Raw genomic sequence first — 21869 nt, 5'->3', positions numbered from 1 at the left:
ACACAAGCAGGTTGACTCAGAACCTAACTCGACGGCAAGAATGCGTATCCGATATTAATGTTGCAAGCTTAAAGAAAACAGCAACATGAGCTCACAATAGCGAAATTAGTCCCTGTCTAACCTTTCCACTCCAACAGTTTATATATTCTCGTTCACCCTAACTTATTTACATACTGGTGAGGAAACGCGTGGGAAATAATAGAAAACAAGAATATCCTGCAAATTTAAATCCCTTTTAGTAAAAATAAATGAAACCCTACAATATCATCGAAATTTTGAAAGACATTTCTATCGTGAAAGAAAACGACGATCAAGATAATTAGGACAATATTGAAAAACGTAAGCCAAGAATTAAAGAGGTGATGGACTGGTTTAAGACATTATTAAGGTTCTAGAATGTAAAGAAAATATAGAATCATGCGTAGAAAAAGCATAAATTTTAGAAAATATACATAGACAACATGTTTATTAACCTCAATTTCAGAAAACAGCAGGAGATAGTTGACCATTTCATGCTGTTAAGATAATGTAAATTTAATTTGTTTAACTTGATTTAATTAGTATACATACACTATTCCTTAGATATCCTGTTTTCTTGTTCTGTGTTCTTTATGAAACTTCAGTTTTTGTGACCTTCCAATAAAGTGAATGACACATGAGAGTCCATAGAGAGTCACATCAAATGGGGCTGAATGCATTGTCGGCGGTATTTGTATGTGGAAAGAGGATTTCCACGCTTCAAATTACAGACTGTGAGGAATTTAATACGACATAATGATTCTGACTTTCTTTTAGAGATACGTATGTATCAGTAGGAAGCTGTTGTTCAATATTTATTTTAGTAAATGAAGATATTCGATAATAAACACTGAATTAGCTGCATGTAATTATTTTAAGAAATTGAAGCTAATGCAGTTGTGAAAAACTGCGAGTACATGTCAAAATGCAAATGATGCCATTTTCAAATTTTTGCTTACATCAGTTGCTTGTTTCATAGTAGTAACGAGCTGATCAAGTCATTCGTTACCTGTTAACGGGATGCTGCGCCAGGATATCAAGAGAAACAGTATTTAACCAGGAAGAGGTGAGCAGAATTCTGTTTTATATTGAGGGATTTAATAAAGAAAAATCTTGCAGAAAGCTAAATCCCTCTACAAAGTTAAAAATATCAAAGAAGAGATTAATAATTCAAAGGCAGACGAAACAGTTGCTAGCATAGAAACATGAAATGAAATTGCTAAAATAGACGAAAATTGCAATTACGTAGTTAGATAAATGGGAAATGGTTTCTAAAGTGACAAAAAAGTTCAACCCACATGTTTTCTGGTGGTGACAGATGTTATTGGCAAGATTTATATCAAAAGCCTAAGGAGTGTTTCAGCTGACAAGCGGGAAAAAGTGGAATGATTCTGGGAATGTTTGATACAGTGGTATTGTCACAGTTTACCAGTGTGTTGCACATGATTATCAGACTTTAGTTTAGGAAGGATTAATTCAGTACAGGATGTGCTTAGATGAAAATAACTGCATTTTTCAGTAAGACATGGAACACTTGACTTTCCTCATGACATCTGGTTCTACAAAACAAAGAGAAAATTTTTTTGTCTTGGATCGCCAGTCAAGAATCCCTATCATAATTCAACTTAAAATGTTTGTGAAAACTTAGTGAATTTTGTTTATAGGTGGTGGTGGTGTATTTAATTATGGCAAAGCACACTAGGGCTATCTGCCTGAGGGATGCCTTCGTGGAGGACTTTCTAAGGGAAACTGGCTCGTATACACGTTACACATGGGGAAAACCACGAAAACACTTATGCAGCCAGCCCGTTCGCGGGATTCGAACCTCGTACCGAGCTACCAGTGTTCAGCGACTTTACCGCTTGGTCGCTGGTGGGCTTTTGTTTATAGTAATAATGAATAATATTAAACTATAGAGGAGTTACATAAGTAGCAGTACATTATTGCCATAATAAAACAAATATTAGATATCCACGAAAGTTAATTAATGATGTTACAAATAAAACTTACTTGCATTATAAGTCGGACAAATACATAACCAGTTTTTAGATGTGAGTAAATGATATTACATATGTTAAAATTGAAATTTTTTGTCATCGCTTTGTAATAAAATGTGTTGAAAATATTAATTTATGTTTTTAGGAAATAATATCTCAATACTTTACGCTAAACTCCCTGTGGAACGGTGCTTGCAATTCTTTTTTTTTAAATAATTAAAGTTTAAGTTTATATGATGAAATGCAAATTCAATACTAACAGCTATGAGCAAAAGATGGACTGGGAATTTGATGAGCTGTTAATAAGATTGGGCAAAGAGGCTGTCGAGTTGGTGAGAATGGTATTATATCCCATGGTAAGTTAATGCAAATACTAGTAGCCTGAATCCACATTAATAAGTTATGCGAAGCTTCAAATTACTAATTAAAGTCTTTAAAAAATTATTTAAAAAATTATTTTAATTATTGTAGAACAAATAAAAAATTATTTGTTCTACAATAATAATCTGAAAAAATAACGAGTTTATTAATAATTTTTCCAGACTATAGGCTTAATATTATATATTATATACTAGACTATAGGCTTAATATTTCTTTTTAGATTATAATGATTGGAATAAGGGACTAAGTTTAAACAGTACCGTAATTAATTTCTTTATTGTTCAAATATTTAAACATGTTACAATAAAAACAGAACATAAAAGACGAATAAATAGCATACTACGGAAGTAATTTTTTTGAAAGACATTTTTTTCTATTCATATAGCGTCCACCTCTCCATCGTTCAGAATCAAAATTAAAGTTTCCTAGCTAATGTTAGGAAAGCCGAATTTTGGTGTTTTTTCATCTAGTAATGAAGAACAGTGACGTTACTAATAGCTGTATTTCTTACAAGATCTATAATTTTCTTTCTTTTTTCTTTTTTTTTCCCAATGGCGGGCACTTGCTTATGTCTGCAGCATATTCACAAAGCCTACAGACCGTTTCTTCTACTGTTTGCTCCGATTGGTTAAAACAGGAAACATAGGGTTACAGAATCTTGTCCTTGGCGACTTTTGCTTCATCGCCTGTACTATTTGTATATGAGCGTGGTGTACCAAAAAGTGTACGAAAGACAACGGAGAAACCGCACCTCAGAGGTAACAGAAGAAATTCTCGGACATCTAAATCGCCGGTTCTATCCCCGCTCGTGAGTTTTGCAAACTCTTCCCTGCACGGATTTATTTTTATCCTCACTTTATTGAATGACTTGGTCATTATTGGTCTTTTCGCCTTCGGGTACGGTGTTAAAAATTTAACACCTTTATTTTCTCTCTTTTTGTTAACGCTAATTTTTCTTATTTTTATTTACTGGTTTGTACTCTTTGTAGTAAGTATCACTAGCAAGATTACAATCCAAGATCCCGAAAAGCGTTTCAATAGAAACAGCGCATAATAGAATAAAATATAATTTTAGTTACATTTACTCATAATTTAGGTAAAAAGAATAGGTATCCGACGCCCTTAAATGTTTATTGAATGTTTTAATTTGGTTTAAATATTCCTTTATTTGCATAAATTAATGCGCTACGGAAATTAATACTTTTTAATGCGCTTTATAATTTTTATTTGAAATTTATAATTTTTTTTTTACTTATAATTTTTTAATGCGCTACGGAAATAGACTCTTTCTAACAGAAATGAAAAACTACATATGCCATTTCCATGTAAACACTTTTTTTTTTTTTTTTTTTTTTTTTTTTTTTGCAAAACAATTATCGTACTTTTAACAGTTTAAATTCAAATACAAGTAAACCATTAATAAGATCAGTAGGTTACTTAAAATATATTCCACACAATTCCCCTTAGCTTTCATTCATAAAATAAAAAAATATCGAATGAAATAAACGCTGTTTCTCTTCGCTGCACTGAAAGCCCAACAAGTTCCAAGTTCCGCTGGATGCGCCACTGATTAACTTGCAGAATTTGCAAGTTTTAACTAAAAACCCACAAGGTTTCTTTGGCGTTAAATACGATTGCGCCACGCCTACAAGGTCGCCCACCAGCGGCCGAGCGGTAAAGTCGCTGAACACTGGTAGTTCGGTGCGAGGTTCGAATCCCGCGAACGGGCTGGCTGCATGGGTGTTTTCGTGGTTTTCCCCATGTGTAACGTGTATACGAGCTAGTTTCCCTTAGAAAGTCCTCCACGAAGGCATTCCTCCTCGAGGCTTTGCCGTAATTAAATAACCTAACCTAACCCACGCCTACAAGGTGATAACTCGGCATTCCAAATATGACCGATAAGCAGATGTTTCATCCAATGAGAGCAGACCGTAGAAGAAATGCTCTGTAGGCTTTGTGAATATGCATGTCGGCATTGGCCACTCCCAAGGCCAGAAGTGGTGGTTTCTTTATTATGGAGGCGCCTAATAGGTGGGCCTCCTTTGCATCCTATGAAGGGACAGACAATTTTTTACATCCATGCCTTCTCCGGGATTTGAACCCGGGCCTTTCGATATCATAGTCAGGCTCCCCTAACAACTATACCGTCTGGGTGGCCATTTTCTTTCGTACATTCCTAGGTTCCAATAATTGTTATTAAATGTTATACTTTCGTAAAATAAGTGAAGTGTGTGTTTGATGCATCTCGTCTAATATGTTTCAAAAATAACTTGAACCGTTAGTACCAGACCCATGTATCCTGTGGTAATTTGAGCAAAAAATTGTTGTTTGTAAAAACCAAATGGGAACGTTAAATTTTTATACTGAGTTTTGCATACAAAACGTTCACTAATAAAACGGAAAAAAATTATAAGTAAAACGCATTTAGGCATTTTTATCTATGAAAATAATGGAGTGGTAACCAAACGAATTTCCTGACTTATACCACCGTTCTTCTTTCTTCGACGCAGAAATTTAAGACGAGTTCTTGGATCATGCAAAAATTAAGTAATTTTGCTCAGTTTAAGACAATAGTCATTCTCATTATTCCACATTCTGAACGCATATAAACAGCGTTTTTTATGATTTAGTATAGTTTGCTTATTTATATTTCATAATGGTATATATAATAAATGGTATATAGACTCATAGGCGTCATATTTATGACGCCTATGAGTCTATATACCATTTATTTGGATTTAGCTTTCTAAAAGTAAGCAAATTTCCTCCTTCGTTTTGAATGTGGATACAAACACAAAATTTTTAGACTATTATGAGCAACTATTTAAATGTTTTTGTTGCATTATTTTAATTAAATTTTACTCTCACAATTATAGAAAATTAATTCGAACTACATGATGAAAATTATTTCCCTTAATATCCTTCCAAGTTATTATATGGATATCGTGTTTGTGAATCTGCTCCAACTCTTCTGCCCTGATTCCTTTGTATGTTTTAATAATTCTGTCGACTTAATCTGCATTGAAGAATGAGGTGTATGTCATGATGGAGGTGACTCCGTAAAAGTTTTAAGACTGATTAATCTGTACAGGCATTTGCTACTATTGTTGCAAGACTAATACTATTTTCTCTTTTGAATATTACATTTTCCTTCCCGTAAGAACCAGTATTCGTCAGGCTCAATGGTATTTCTCAAAAATGTAAAATTAGATTCACTCTCAGTTTCATTTTCAAAAGTGTTCAAAGCACTACATATCTAAAGGTGATAACGTCTGATGTGCGTGAGGAATCTCTATAGAAGTCTATAGTCCCCTTGCTGTTGTCTATAGAATTTCTAGTTTTAAGCCTACTATTTGAATAATCACTCTAGGATTACTTTCTAAAAAACCGCTTAGCTGCGTACCTGTAGGGCAACAAACTGTATAGCGAGGTCCTCTTCTGTTGTCAAATGACCGAAATATTCATAAAACTAGATCAATGTGATAATGGATGACGATTTAGTAACCGCAGTTGTTATAATCTTGAAATTTCTGTAGCATTTCTTTCGCATTTTGCTTAAATTTGTTCATTGCTGAAATACTACATCTAAAGCTAAAAACAGATGAAAATATGGTTTTAATTTTATGATACTACTTCACTCTAAACATTGAAACCTTGAATGACGCTACTGAAATTTGCATAAGCCAGTCTGCTAGAAATAAGAAAACAAGCAGTTACTACTCCTGTTATACTTTATAAATTCTTCAGACAGCATTACATTTTCAAAGCATGTGTAACGTGAATACTAGCTAGTTTTCTTTAGAATATCCTCCACAAAGAAATTTTCTCTATAAAGATAGGCCCGCATGTTTTATCATAATTAATTAAACCAAACCACTTTTTAATGAATATTTTTAGAGTGAAATTCGTGTCTAGAAATTTTGTTCTTTAATTAACACAATATGTTGCGTTTTCAAGACATTTCACTTTGCCGACTACAAGGGCTGCACAAAGAGTTCATTTTTGCGTCTTAATTTAAGATTTTCAACGGTGATAAAGTATATTTCATGCTATAATTTCAAGAAACTTTCCAACTGGAAAGTTGTGGGCACTTTATGTGAAACATTCTGTATATGAATGCCTCCAATTTACAAACAAGACTAAAAGTTGTTTATGACAGTTTTTAGTCTGCGGAATAGGATTTTTCATTCCTAGCCGAATGCCTCATAACAGTATACCACATTAATATACAGAAAGGTGATTAAAGTACTAATACAGGTCTCTTGCGTTCAAAACTACACTATCTCATATTAATCTTGAGTATTTATTAGATACTTTAAATTTTCTTTCCTTCAGTATAACAAGGCCCTCCGCAAATGAATTAACTCCATTTCACAAAAATAATTTAAAGTAGGATCTGAAATTTTGCTATAAATTGTCTTTGGGAGGCAAATCGAGAAATGTACAAATGAAGAAAATGAGCGGAGTAAGTGAAGAGAAGGAAAGCAAATTCCTTATTAGGCAACGGAATTAATCATTGTGGGTCTTCTACTCACACTTAAGTAGCTTAAGAGCTAATGTAAATAAGAAAAAGTTCTGTTACTTATAACAAAATATTTTCAAGTATTTATAATAAATTATTCAACTAAAATCAAAAAGGAAAAAAATCTACTAATCGAATAAGCTATGAAAATTATATTTGAAAATAAGTCTCAATTAACCTTTACACTTCCTTTTTAATTTTTGCATTTCAGGCGTACGTGTGTGAATTAATTCTTTATAAGCACGCTATGTCTACATAATATATACATTTTAAACTGATTGATGTGACTGCAACGAAAGGAAACATTAAAAAGCACTGATCAGTTGAGAACTCATACTTTGAAATTTTAAACTATGCTGAAAGCACAACGTATAACAACATTTCATTTTATCGTAATGCACCCATGAATATTAACTGAAAAACAGTAGCGAAACCATTTAACGGGAAAGAAAATTAGATGAACTTACTGTTCTTGAAATTATTACAAAGCTGTAAAACACTTTCTAAGAGTCTCGGAGGAATGAAAGTTTCAGAAGTTCCCATTTTTATCATGACAGAAAAGAGCGTAACTAATGCAAATAAAGTACCCCGCTGCATTGAACCAAACGCGTTCAGTTACCAGTGGCACTTATTTACTCAAAGAACGAATTTAAAATTAGGGTCAAAATATTTTTCATTACTCAATACAGGTATGAGTTCCGCGATAAAATCCAACTAACCGAACCCAACTAATCGAAAATATTTGTTTGCATAACGTTTTCGCTAAAAACAAATTCTGCATTTTAGTGCATTTTTCATTCGAAGAACAGAGATTAAGTAATGCAGTGATAAAATTTCTACATGTTTTTCACAGTTATGGAACTCTCGAGTTTACATTTAATCTAGTTCTGTATATATTAATTCAACTTAATACTTCGCAATCAAAATAGCTCTAGGAAGAGTAAATCTAAAAGTAAGTCTAAAATTATCAAAAAGAAATTTCTATTATTTTTTGCACTAATAAAGCAGACGAAATATGCAGGTACTTTTCACCCAGCGCTCAATGGCGAACATCTGCAATGTAACATTTGAAGGAAGATAGCTTGAATTCTTTAGTAACATTGCTAACGGATAGCCCGGGAAATGCCCAGGGAGTCTCACAGGGAGTGGGCTCATATTGCTCCCATAGGAATAAGGGACAGACGACACAAATAGTAAAACGGAGATCAAGCCTGTAATCTAGGTATTGACTTAGCATTCAGCATTCGGTATCATATTTAATTTATTATTGCAAAACTTCGACATGTGTCCTTGCGGAGTAGTTGTTAGCATCTCCGGCTAGCAGTAGGAAGATCTGTGATTCGATTTCTGTCAATAGAAACAAATGATTTTTTACGTTTCCCTCTCCAAAATCTCAGTTGGCTATAGTGGAGTCCTGATTAAAATGAGGTAAATTGTAATTTTTCACCTTTTGGATCTTGTCGACTGAGAATGAAAGGAGAACAGTAGTACAGGTACAGGGGGGTGGCTCGGTGATATATATGATATATATACTGATAGTTCGGGAATGGGCGAGAGTCTGGGTGCTGCTTTTGTTGTATATTTTTGGCACCGAAATTGGAAGTGGCAGATTGAGATTGAATACATATCATTCGGTATATCAAGCAGAATTTTCCGCTATACTATATGCTTTAAAAATGGTCATATAAACATTTGAATGCACAGTGTGAGATAATGTTATTTTCTAACTGTCTTTCTGTCTTACAGGCTCTTTCCCGCCCTGATTATTATAATGAGATTTATAAAGAAATAAAGGATCTATTTTATGACATGAATAACAGAGGTTGTAGAATTAAATTATCATGGATTAAAGCACATGTAGGTCATACCGGCAACGAGAGGGCGGACGCTTTAGCTAAACAGGCTGCAAATGATAATTCTTTAATGGAAATAGAGCTCTGGCTCTAAGAGAATGGCATGTACCGTCCTAGAATATATGGTAATTAATAGTTGGAGCAATATTTGGAATGATTCAGACAGAAACAAAGAATCTTTTAGAATTTTTTAAATAAAAGATAGAATGCGGCTTATTAATGACATTGATTTTATTCAATTGAATTACGGGACATGGTCGTTTTCCGTTTTATTTGCACAGATTTGGTATACAGAAATATCAGAATTGTCTTTTTTGCAAAGTATTAGGAGATAATAAACATTTTTTGTGTAGATGTAATCTAACCTTTTCATTCCACCAAGACTTTAGGATCACTTCTACGGAAGATTTATATGATAGGAAGAATTATAAGACTGCTCGAGAGATCATGAGAATTATTAATTCAAGTAGAGAAAGAACTGGAATTGTGGCTTGAGTTCAACTTTTGACTGCTTGTACAACTTTGATAACTTGCTTGACATTAGTTTTTGTCTGTTTTATATTGTTTTTACTTGATGTCGTACTAACCCCTTATTTATTTTGTTTTTACGTGATGTCGTACTAAACCTTTATTTACGTTTTAGTCCTATATTGTCTCGTAATGTGATGTCTTGTTGGTTTCTATAGCTTTGTAGCCTTGAGTTACTATTGTATTTTTTGTTCATATGGTTTGTTTGTTTATTGTGTGTAGTGTAATATGGGCGCAGCCTCTTTGTGTCATAAGACGAGCTTCGCTCGTCAGGCAGGCCGGACTGCGTTCTGAATAAACAAATAAACAAACACTGAAACTTTAAACATGAAAATTTGCTTGTCAACAGAGCATACTCTAGTCAAATCCTGTAACACAAAAATTTAAAGGCGCAGACAGTTTTTTGAGCATTTTAATCTTTCAGTTCGAGTAATGTCTCCTGCAAACGCTTCTCTCACCGGCGAGGCAATAAAGAATACAATACACATGAACTTTGCAAATATATGAACAGCGCATACGATGTACATCAGTAAACCCAGTTGATACTGTTCAGTATATTGCATCTGAATAACTTCTTATACCCAAGTTATCACTGACTTCTAGAATAAATATTCTCTGTAAACTCAGAATCATAATGCATAAACCATTGCTTGAGTTCTCAATCAGCACAGTCAAAGTCTTCACAGGCTCTCTTTAATAACCAAAGGTCACAAATACCCATCTTCCGAAGTAACTTTATAAATTCCGCTACAAATTTTAATATTCCATACAGATTTTTGGCTGCACCTAGGGACAACAGAATGCTCTAGCAATTGAGTGCAAATGCTGACAGTCCTATAACAGGAGGTACAGCAACTCAACTGGTGGTATGTAAGTAAGTAAGTCTGCACGCACAGTCTTCATTATTTAAAACCGTTACTGTTAGATATAACTGTTATAGTACGTAAAAAATGCAGCTACCTCAGTTGGCGGTTTCATAAAATGTGACAACGGTTTTGTTGGAGTCATTGATGTAACGTTTTCCTACGTAAATGCATTGTAGTAGCTAAGGACTCCAAAGTGTAAATAGACGAAATACATTCTTAAATAATATTTACTGATTATACTACTGAATCTCACAGAGAATTCAAGCGCACAGAAAAAGGGCTATCTTTATTTAATTTCACTGTGAAGTGATTCGAATTCGACTAGTCAGTTTTGTTTATATGGAATAAATGTCCAGAAACTTAGAGAAAATTCTAGGCATTCTCGATTAGTTGAGAATGAGCGCGGTATTTCTCGAATGTGCATTTGAAAGACATCACTTGGACAAGGAAGGACCATTAAAACACGGAAAGCGATAGATCGGCGTCTTGCTCAGCGTCATCAGCTGCCTGTCGTACGTTAAAAAATTTTGAAATTATTGGTGCCAGAAAGATCAAATGTCGTCTGCTAGCGAAGTTGCAATTCAATGTGACAGATTTTATTTAGGGTAAAAGAAGTCTTGAGCGCGTCTAGAAAAGGTTGTTGGAGCGGAATATAGAAAAAGAACCAAAGACATGGCTGAACAGGGAAAACAAAGTGCAGCTAAGATGAAAAAAATCTGACGTGGATACCGCATGACTTCTTTGTACGGCTTATCAAATAACACACATCTTTTTATGCAGTTATTTCATCGAATTATTCTAACTTAATTAACCGATTCATCAAGGCAAGTAGAAAACGACATCAAAAAATGCGAATTTTGAAATTAAATATCCCGGTCAGTTTGTTTCCTATGGAGTTAAACTCCTTGTAGTTTTATTTTTTCACTAGCCACTACGCGGCCAGCCTTCGTCTGGCTTATAAATGTACAGTAAAAATGCCTAAAGGGTACATTAAATTTAAAACCTGCACATAATTTTTCTCTGCAGAACAGCTTGATCAAAAAAATTTCAATAAAAATGTATCACATATTAAAAAAATTACAATGAAATAAGCAATATCCCTTAATACAAATATTAATTATCCTAAAAAATAAATTAACCAACTTCCCGTTGCAAAATCTTAAGTTAAATGGTATAAAGGAAGTTAAGAACTTTGTTTCCTAAAAAAAAAACATGCAAAACTTTTTATATAATTGCAATTATATATAATTAAAACATAATATGAGAGAGAAAACAGTCATTTTTCAAGAGAAAACAGTCAGCAGCCCAGTATCCAAAGTAATGAATGGAAAACTGTTGTCAAAACCACATTTCTAAAAGAATGAAACTATCATCAGAAAACAATAACCAATCAAAATTGTGCTTTGTGGAAGACATAATTCAAAATATACAAACCTCTTTGCCATTAGCTAATAAAGAGCGAGAGAAAGGGAAATTCTCTCTATTGTGCCTCGCGAGACACATGCGCGTCAGAGTAAGAAGATTGGGTACTATTCCGTTTTGAGGACCGTAAAAAATTGCAGCGAAAATGTATGTGCAAAAGCGCCAAATCTGGCAAATGCGCCTATTTAACAGCGCGCCAAATCTAGCGCACGCGCTGATTTCAAATTGAGTAAGTTTAGATAGTTCTATATTTCTTAAGATGCCATTGAAGTACTAGTTCAATTTTTAAATCCTTTTTATGATATCCTATGGATTTAACAATTTGGGAATTGCCCATGACGAAAAGTCTGCAATCCATTTACACATCGACCTATTTTCACTTTGAAAAAATCTCAAAATTGCACAAAAATGGCACTGTGCACCTACTTGGCTTTATCTATGTACACATCAGCCTATTTTCACTTAAAAAGTAAAAGAAAAATTGACAAAAATCCAATTACTTTTACCCTTGTAAAAAGCGCCAAACAAATAAGTGGGCGATTCTGCACTTTACCGAGAATTTTTTCAAAGAAAAGGCATCATTCATTATAGAAAATTACGTTTGAACAACTAACGAGATGAAATTATGCTATGCTTTAACGATAACTCGGTAGCGAAATAGCGATGCAGGAATCCATTCAGTTATGTTTTGCTTTTCTTTTACATAAATTATAATAATGATCTGAAATAGTTATTTACTCTTAAGCTTCCATTCAGTTATGTTTAGCCTTTTTTATATAAATTATAATAACAAAAAAAAGTATCATATGAAATTAACCTTTCATCTAAATTAAAACAATAATCTTTAGATAGTTATTTATTAGTACTATACTTCCAACTTCCTTTCTTGCGTTAGGGTTGCGCAATTATTTTTGGCAGCATGGTATCAACAATAGTTTGGCGATATTTTACGGTCCTCAAAACGGAATAGTACCGAAGATTGTGATCTGCGTGTCCAAGCAAGAAGCAGCATGAGATAAGCAATATCCCTTAATACAAATATTAATTATCCTAATAAATAAATTAAACAACTTCCCGTTGAAAAAAAAATCATGCTAAACTTTACACTATCTTAAAAACAGTGAAATAAGCAACAAATATTTTATCTCATATTTTCAACAGTCAGCAATCCAGTATACAAAGTATTGAATGAAAAACTGTTGCCAAAACCACATTTCTAAAAGAATGAAAGTATTCAAAATGATGAGATTTCATCAATATTGATTTTTTAAAAAATTCTGATTCGAATTTTGAAAAAATCGCTTCGAGGTGCACTGGCTCTTGTCTAGATGCACCTATGTACCAAATTTCGTATCCCTGGGTCTGGGTCTATTAGCTGACGCGCAGCACGAACGAAAGATACAGACTCTTTCAGTCGATGTGGAGATAACGAGCAGAAAACTTCCCCGATATACGTAAAGAAACCATTAAAAACCATAGGTTGCATTAAAAGTAGGATTTCGTTACTTGTCGAAAATTCCTTTTTACTTCCTTGTACAAAGTAAAAAGGAAGTATCGTAATCACGAAAATTTTCAGGCATTGTATTTCAACGAAAATATCCATTTTGACCGCTATCAAATGCAATTTAACGATGTTTTGGCGTGACATCTGTACGTAAGGACAGAATAAAAGACTCTTTTCCCCAAAAAAATTATAAAACTGATTTAAAATGAATTCTGAAGAGAATTTTTCGTGGCGTCTGTACGTACGTATCTTGCATAACTCAAAAACGAGTAGCCTCAGAACGTTGAAATTTTGTATATAGGGCTGCTATAACATATACAGGGTGTTTCATAGATCATGGGACAAACTCGGAGGGGTGGTGGAGCGTACTAAAACATGCATTTTTTGTATAGGAATGTAGGGTTTAAAGTGACGGGTTAAAGCAGGAGCGCGAAAAAACGACACGAGAGGAAAATGTGTTTATATACAAAATCAACGCAAAGTGCTTCTTTGCAGCAATACAGTATTCACAATAAATGTTCAAAAAAGGGAACACTAACAGTAATAAGAACTACAGCTGTGATTGGCTGGCAATGCAGAGGTAGAGGGCGGTAGTGAGCCGGATAAACCACGATCCGATGAATCAGAGGATCATTCGCAACTCTGATGTTGAGAGTGATGTGTGAATTTACGCACAGGGAAAAAAGCTGACATGCATTTCATGTATGGTGCTAATGGGAACGGCAGAGCAGCGCTACGGTTGTACCAGGAACAGTTTTCGAACAGGCGTACGCCGAAGCGCACATTGTTGGAGAGGTTGCATCGATCTCTGTGTGAAAACGGGTCATTTGAAGCCACATCTGACACTAGGAGTGGAAGAAAAAGTGCACCTAGACAACCTTCCATTGAAGAATCCATCTTGAACATTGTGCATGAATCACCTCAGACAAGTACAAGAGCTATTGCACGTCGTCTGCAGCTGAGTCATTCCACCGTTTGGAGAGTATTGCATGAAAATGGTTTGCACCCATACTAGTATTTGCAGATAGTCCAAGCCTTACAAGAGACAGATTACCCTCTTCAAGTTCATTTCTGTCATTGGTTCTTGCAGCAGTGTGCGGCGCAGGCGGATTTCCCATCGGATGTGGTATTCACAGACGAGGCAACTTTCTCACAGGACGGCATCTTCAATAGCCACAATATGCACGTGTGGGCAACTCATAATCCACACGGCACACGTGCACATGCATTCCAAACCCTCTTCTCCATGAATGTGTGGGCGGGTATTGTTAACGATTACCTTACCTGCACGTACAAATGGCTTATGTTATATTTTTCTGCAAGTGGTGCTACCGGAATTGCTGCAGGATGTTCCGGCTGTCATTCGTGATCGCATGTGGTTCCAGCATGATGGTGCACCAGCCCATAAGAACGTGCGGGTCCGCAATTACTTCGATGGGACATTCCCGGGCCGATGGATTGGCCGTGGTGGACCCGTTCGATGGCCACTCCGTTGGCCAGATTTATCCAGCTTGGATTTTTTTTATGGGGGCCATCTGAAGAGCATCATTTACGAGACTCCCGTTGACTCACTGTGGGACCTCGTTGCACGACTATCCATTGCGGCTGCAAACGTGAGAGAAATGCCTGTCGTTTTTCAAAATGTTCGTCAATCCTTTCGCGTTACCAAGCATGTATTACTGCTGGTGGTCGCAACAAAAAAGCACTTTGCGTTGATTTTGTACATAAACACATTTTCCTCTTGTGTCGTTTTTTTTTTTTTTTTTTCTTTCCTGCCTTAACCCGACACTTTAAACCCTACATTCCTATTAAAAAAAATGCATATTTTAGTACGCTCCACCATCCCTCCAGTTTGTCCCATGATCCATGAAACACCCTGTAGATGTGCACCTCGTATTTTGGTTGCAATCGGCCGCACCAAAGGTATATATATATATATCCACTCTGTTAACCGGCTCACAGTGATCTCAGTTTCTTTACTCTTATATGTTTGTAAGTTGTGCATTTTTTGCTTTAAAAATGATTGAATTATGTTCTTATCTTCCGGTTAAGATTTTCATGCCTTTAGTAAATCTGCATGCGATATTTGTGGAGTTATCAACAATTTAAAAGTTGTTTAAGTGCAGCTAAGCCTAATTATTTTTGCGATGACGGGCATGTTTGTTTACATTTCAAACTTGGCAAAAATGCAGATTTGTTGCCAATCTAGAGAAACTAAGCTTCGCAACAACAAAAATAACGCCTTCTTTTATTATTGCGAATTAAATCATGTTTAATCCATTCTGGAATTTATTCGAGGAAATAAGTGTTTAAGATTTACTTCGTAATTTTTAATATAGATATTTTCAGTTTTTATGTATTCAGCCTTGTCGGGAAGTGAGAACTGAATTAATTGAATGAGAAATACTGAATCGTCTGTGAAAAACTGTTTCTTTTTTGTTTTGTCTGCTTAATTTCTTTTATACATCGTTTTAGATTTATTATAGTATTTGAATAGAACATGTGGCAATGATTAGATAATTCTTCAAACGATATAAATTTATATACATTCTGAGTTATAATATGAACGAAATGTAACGTTGTTAAGTGAGCCTAGCGCCAGAGTGTCGCTATGGTAAACAATAGTCTAACATCTGTCGAGATCGATATCGGAAAACCTTAGGGAAACCAGTCGGGATTCTCTTGCCACTCGACAGCAAACGGGAGAGCGAGTCTGACCCATTCAAATTCCGTCGGCGGAAAATGAAGTGGAAATTCCGTGCGGAAGTGACGTTTATTGCATAGCAACCAGTCTGTCTCACCTCTACATTGCTCCAGGCTCAGGGAAAGGGGGTAGTTTGTTATCAAAATTGCTGTTTCGCATGTGCTTATTAATGGGGATGGCGGTAACAAAAACAAAAACAAAAACAAAATTACAAATCAGTTGAGGTAAATGGTGAAATTTTTAGAAAAAATCTGCAGCTGTTAAGTGGTAAACTTGATAGCACATTTAATAAAGAGCACAGAAAAAATAAATGGGAAGAGTTATTGGATATTTTAAATGCAAAATGAAATGGCCTTTCCAAAAACGCAGATACGAGAAGAAATGTAAGCATAATTTTACGTATGCTCTTTTGCAAAATGGAAATTTCCCAAAAGGTTACAGGTTTGTAAACTATTTTTTAACAGTTTTATGATTAAAATAATTTCTTTGTCTTGAAAAGTTATGCAACAATGTTATAAATCAAACCAACAGCGCGTGTTTACTATTCCTATTGAACTTGGATCAGAATTTTTTTAAATTTTAAGCAACTTATGATTCTATCAATAATTTTATTTATTCATTAATTCTACCTATTACATAACTACAGATATACTATGTATCGTAGATATCAATAAGCAGAAAACTTTGGTATGATGCATTAAAAACGATTTACTAGTGAGCAAAAATATAACAAATTGTTAACAAAAGTAGTAGAAAAGAAAAGAAAAAAAAAATATATAACTATAGGTTAAATCACAAAACATATCATCTTGCATATAAATGCACACATACACACACACACACACACACACACACACATATATATATATATTATATAAAATGGAAGGAAAAATTACATAACTGTACATTAAGCAAATGGAATTATTTTCTGTTTATATAAATGAACCTTGGCATTCTTCGGTGTCTTCTTTTCCTTCTTGAAGCTTGGTTTCCCTTTGGCGTCTTATGCTCCAACTCAAATATAATGTTGTTTGCATGTTAAACCACAAGGACGCATTCCCTTCATTTCAAGGGGGGGGAACGTCGGTCCGAAAAACAAACCCTTACACTAATAATACTTATGAATCCTTTAGGATGTATTTGATGAAAAATTTGCCTAGGAAATAATATCTCCAAGGTTTCTTATTACAATGATTTAAAAGATCAGCTAATAGTAATCATGCTGATTTTCATCTTCTTGAGCATAATGTTTCTAGCACTATCGTACTTTCTGCAGTGAATAATTGCATGTTCTGTACTGTCGATCATATAACATGAGTCAAAAAAGGACGAATTCGCTCTATGATACCTGTGCAGTAGTTGGTTCGAGTCCAAGAACTGCAATCATATTTTACTACTTCCATTTTCCTTTTGACGTTTAATCCTTTACTCCACTCGCAATGAACATTACAGTAGCTGAATCTGCGGCCGGTATGAGAAGTCCGCCAGCAGACGACTTGCTCTTCTTTAATAGTATTCTCAATGAAACTACACATATCCTCTGCAGAAAAATACCCCGAGTTATTCATATTTCTTCTTTTCGCAACTTTGTCCCTCTTTCGTTGAACCCTATACCCTTATGGCCAGGAACCCAGGTGACAGTGAGGTGATGGAAAGCCTTTATGCGCTCGAAGAGCTTAAGAATGAGAGAGTTGGATCTCCTATGAACACAGCTCACGGCGCTAACTAGCAACCTTTTAGTTAGGATTCAGTTTCTCAAGAAGCTTACAAAGGGCCCAAGCCTCAGCTGAGAAGATCGAGCTTCTGCTGTCTATGCACTGGCTGACTTATCACCGCAGTACGATGTACAGCCGCAATACCAACTCCTGTATTAGACTTCGAAGCGTCTGTAGCGTAAATCTTAAATCCTTGATTCACATAATCATTAATAATGCAGCGGGAAAACTGCTGTATCTCCACACCTGAGATATTTTTGTTCTGGAACTCATACGCATTTACTTTGAAACAACACTTTACTTCTTCAGAAAAATCTTGCTCGTTGTTAAAAGTAATACACTTGCTGAAATCTAGATCAAGATTGCTTAGCTTGTCTTTAACGCACTGGCTAATGGGCTTGCGTGTCTTACCCCACCTGTACTTTCAACTTTGCAAACAATTTTTCAAACTATCCGCAATAGGAGAGGCTGCTGACAGAGCAATATTCTTTATTAAGAACTTGTGGAGAACTCTTTATTATTATTATTTGTCCACTGGGCCAAGAGAGGGCGCTACCAGCTTTCTCCCTCTTTTCCACTAGGGGGAAATTCGGACTGGTTACTCTGTTCCTGGCTGCTGTCGGTGAAGCACGCGCTCACCTCTTTTCCGCTTCGTGATGTCTTCTTAGCTGTAATATGACTTTAATGATTTTTAACCTACGTGAACTTGCTACCTATAAAAATGCTTATCGTGCGAATGTGACTGTGTATCAGTGAACGTGTATTGAAATATATATCTTTTTCTAGTGTTAAATAAAAATGTTAAAATCCTCGAGCCAAGCTATCATCCTTTTATCCGCAGCAACCCCAAAATAGCATCCATAGACGAAAGCCATAAACTTAATAGCAGCGATGCATCTTCTCGTATCCAAGGTGAATACCCCTGCGTCAACATATAACAACGGAAGAGGGGTGCTGATAGGCGCCCCAATAGCCAGTCTAAGGAGTGATTATAAACAATTTCAAGCTTTTTCTTATTTTGTTGAGAGGTAGACATCAGGAGACAGCTGCTGCATTCTATTCTTCTTCTTATTGTTGCATTTGCAATATTAAAAAGATCCACTTTTCTGGCACCCCACCTGGGGCTCGTGATGAATTTAAATGCGTTCAGCATTCTTTATAGCTTCGGTACAATTTTATTTACATGGACGTTCCAACTCAGTTTACTATCAAACCACATTCCCAAAATTTTAACGTGATCTTACGTAGGGATGCTAACACCATCAAGCTTCAGAAGATTCTCTTCACTACTATTTGTCCCACCGAAAATGATCGATTTACTTTTCTCTTGGGAAATGCATAAATTCCACTCTTCAGCCCATCTATGCACTTTAAACAGCACACGCTGCAAATCACTGACTAGCCTGGGGAACGAGACATCTGCACTGTAGAGGAATATGTCGTCCGCATACACATAACAGTCGACATAAGCCGGGATAATTTCATAGATATCGTGCATGAAAACTGTGAAGAAAATTGGAGACAAAATGCAGCCTGGGGGACACCACTGATAAGCTCATAGCTTCTTGAAAGGACCCCCTCTCCACTTTACTCTGATTGTTCTCTGGTTCAAGAAATTAGCAATCCAGAGGATACTATTCTCTTTGACACCGAATTGCATGATTTTATAGAGCAGTCCATCATGCCAAACTGAATCAAATGCAGTTTTGAGATCAAGAGCCACCAGCTGAACAATCTTTATTTGCTACCTGTAGTGCAGGATGATACTAAACAATTTATTAGCCACGACCAGACAACTTCTATCCGGAATAAAGCCGTAATGCATATCTGAGAGCTTTTACTTTGCTGAATCCTCAGAAGTAATCTATTGAGAACCATCTTTTCCATCGCTTTGGCTAGAATTTGCGTTAAAGAAATTGGTCTATAACTGGAAACCAGCGCACTGTCTCCTCCAGGTTTTAGAAAAGGAAAAACAGTAGCTTCTTTCCAATTCTTAGGGATCAGACCCGAATTTCACGAGTTGTTGCAGGCCTCAAGGAGCGCTTGCTTGCAGTCATCAGCTAAAACTGTAACAGCATATCTTGTGAGGTCATCTTGCCCCGAAGCAGAGTTTCTGAGACTCCTGATAGCTTTATCGAGTTCTGAACCTGAGAAGGAATTATTAATACGGCTACTCTCTTCGCCACTAAAATCCAGGGGAATGAATTTTTGAATAGTGAATCTTGAATAATACTTAGCAAACACTACGCTCTGCTCTTCCGCTGACTAGGTGTGGCCGTTCTAGTACTTTAAGATAATGTTCGAGAACTGAATCTGACTTTTTATTTTGAATAGTTTAAGTATCTTAAATAAATTGCCATCCTTTCTGGTATGATTACAAATTTTTTCCCGATACAGCCTTCTCTTGATTTTAATGACCCTTTTAAGGTAAGCGTTCCATTTCTTGTAAGAGATCCAGTAACCTTTTGAAAGATGAGCTTTAGCGAGTCTAAGGCATTTTCTTTTCTGGCCTAGAATGAAGTTACATTCCGTGTCCCACCACGGACTGTTTTTACGTTAAATCACAATTTTTGTGAGGTTTTCTTTTTTCATAGCGCTCAAGATGCGGTTGATATTATCCAGGTTTCTTTCTCCTGGGTGCAAAGCCCTGATCCTGTTACTGCTTTCTGTAGCAAACTTCTTCTAGTCACAGTGAGCAATTATTCTCTGATTGCCAGCAGCTGAGGCGTCGTTATCACTTGTGAACCTAATTTTTATAGGTTAGTGGTCACTGCCAAAGGGATCAGGAGAAACTTCCCATTTCAATTGACCATAGAGCTCGGCTGAGAACAAAGCGATGTCAATGCAGGATTCAAATCCTCCGGGACTTACATGAGTGGGCTCCCCAGTGTTTAAAATGCAAAGGTGGTTATTTTTACACCACTCCAATAACGCTCTACCCCCTGCTGACAGCCTGCTCGACCCCCAAGCCGGGTTTTGACAGTTGAAGTCTCCTAAGGTAATAAACTTGCCGGGCAGCGTAGCCAAAACTTTATAAACTTATAAAAAGTGTTTCGTATTACTTTTCTAGAGATTTTAAGAGTTCCAATTAATTAGTTTAATAGTATTAAATTGGAAATTCCTCCTTTTATCATATAATTTTTTTTTTTTTTTTTTTGTGTTTAATTATGTACAGGTCTAGGTATTCAATAGTATCTTGATTCGTATTAGTTTTATTAAGTGTTAAACTATTTGGGTAATTCTTGTATTGCTCAAAAGCAGAATTATTATTGAAAGTTATAATATTATCTATGTATCTAAATGCATTTGCAAATAACCTTAATTCATTCTTATTCAAATTTAGTTGGAATTTATATTCATAAGCAAAAAGAAATAGGTTACATATTTGTGTAGAACTGTTTGCTCCCACTGGAATCCTTCTCACCTGCTGAAAGATCTTATTATTGAATTTAATGTAATTATTAAATAATACACAATTCAGGTAAGTTTTTCATCTTTCAATTCAAAGGATGTTAAGCATGTCAGAAAAAAGTTCAGGGAGTTGCATTAAACTAGTAAACTAGTAAACATTTTTTCTAATGGTAGAGAAGTATAAATACGAATAGAGACGAATTTACGAATAGAGAATACTTTTTAGAATGTTTGAGAAGAATAGAGAATGTTTGTTAAATATATATATATATATATATATAAATAACTGTATTATAAATACATTAACATATGCAGTGAAAGAAATTGCAGTACATAGTCCAATTTTATAGCCTTTTTCAATCGATTTCACAAGCGGGTGAACGGTAAAATCACTGAACACTAGTAATTCGGTCCGAGGTTTGAATCCCGCGAATGGGGTGGGTACAGGGGTGTCATTACACACATATCTTTGCTAACTTCCAGAAGTATAAAAGTTTAAAGCACACAAAACCTGTTTTAAACAAATAAATAACTATATATCTCAGTTTTGATCTTTGTGAAAAGTTAGTTCTAAATTTCTTACTTTATGCCTTTACTAATAATTTTTCAGTAGTTTAATGCGCGAAAATACTAGGCATGATTATATATTTTGTTTATTTATTTTTTTTTTTGTAATTATATATATAAACGAATAATTTATAATAAGAAAACTTTTCGTATACGATCTCTAAAGGGCGGAAATTCAATTAAAACCATGAAAAATTTTTAGTCAATTTAAAGTAGATTTTTAAATTCGTATTTCTAAACCTCGTTTACTTTAAAAACATAAAAGTCTGTAAAAAAAAAATCCTTAATTGAAAAAAAAAAAAAAAAAAAAAAAAAAAAAAACATATATATATATAACTGCATTATAAATATATTAACATATGAAGTGAAAGAAATTGCAAT

The sequence above is a fragment of the Stegodyphus dumicola genome, chromosome X1, assembly GCF_044657685.1.
Source record: "Stegodyphus dumicola isolate Sdum_Otavi_A_Nest chromosome X1, ASM4465768v1".
Taxonomy (NCBI): domain Eukaryota; kingdom Metazoa; phylum Arthropoda; class Arachnida; order Araneae; family Eresidae; genus Stegodyphus; species Stegodyphus dumicola.
This window is presented reverse-complemented; position numbering follows the sequence as displayed.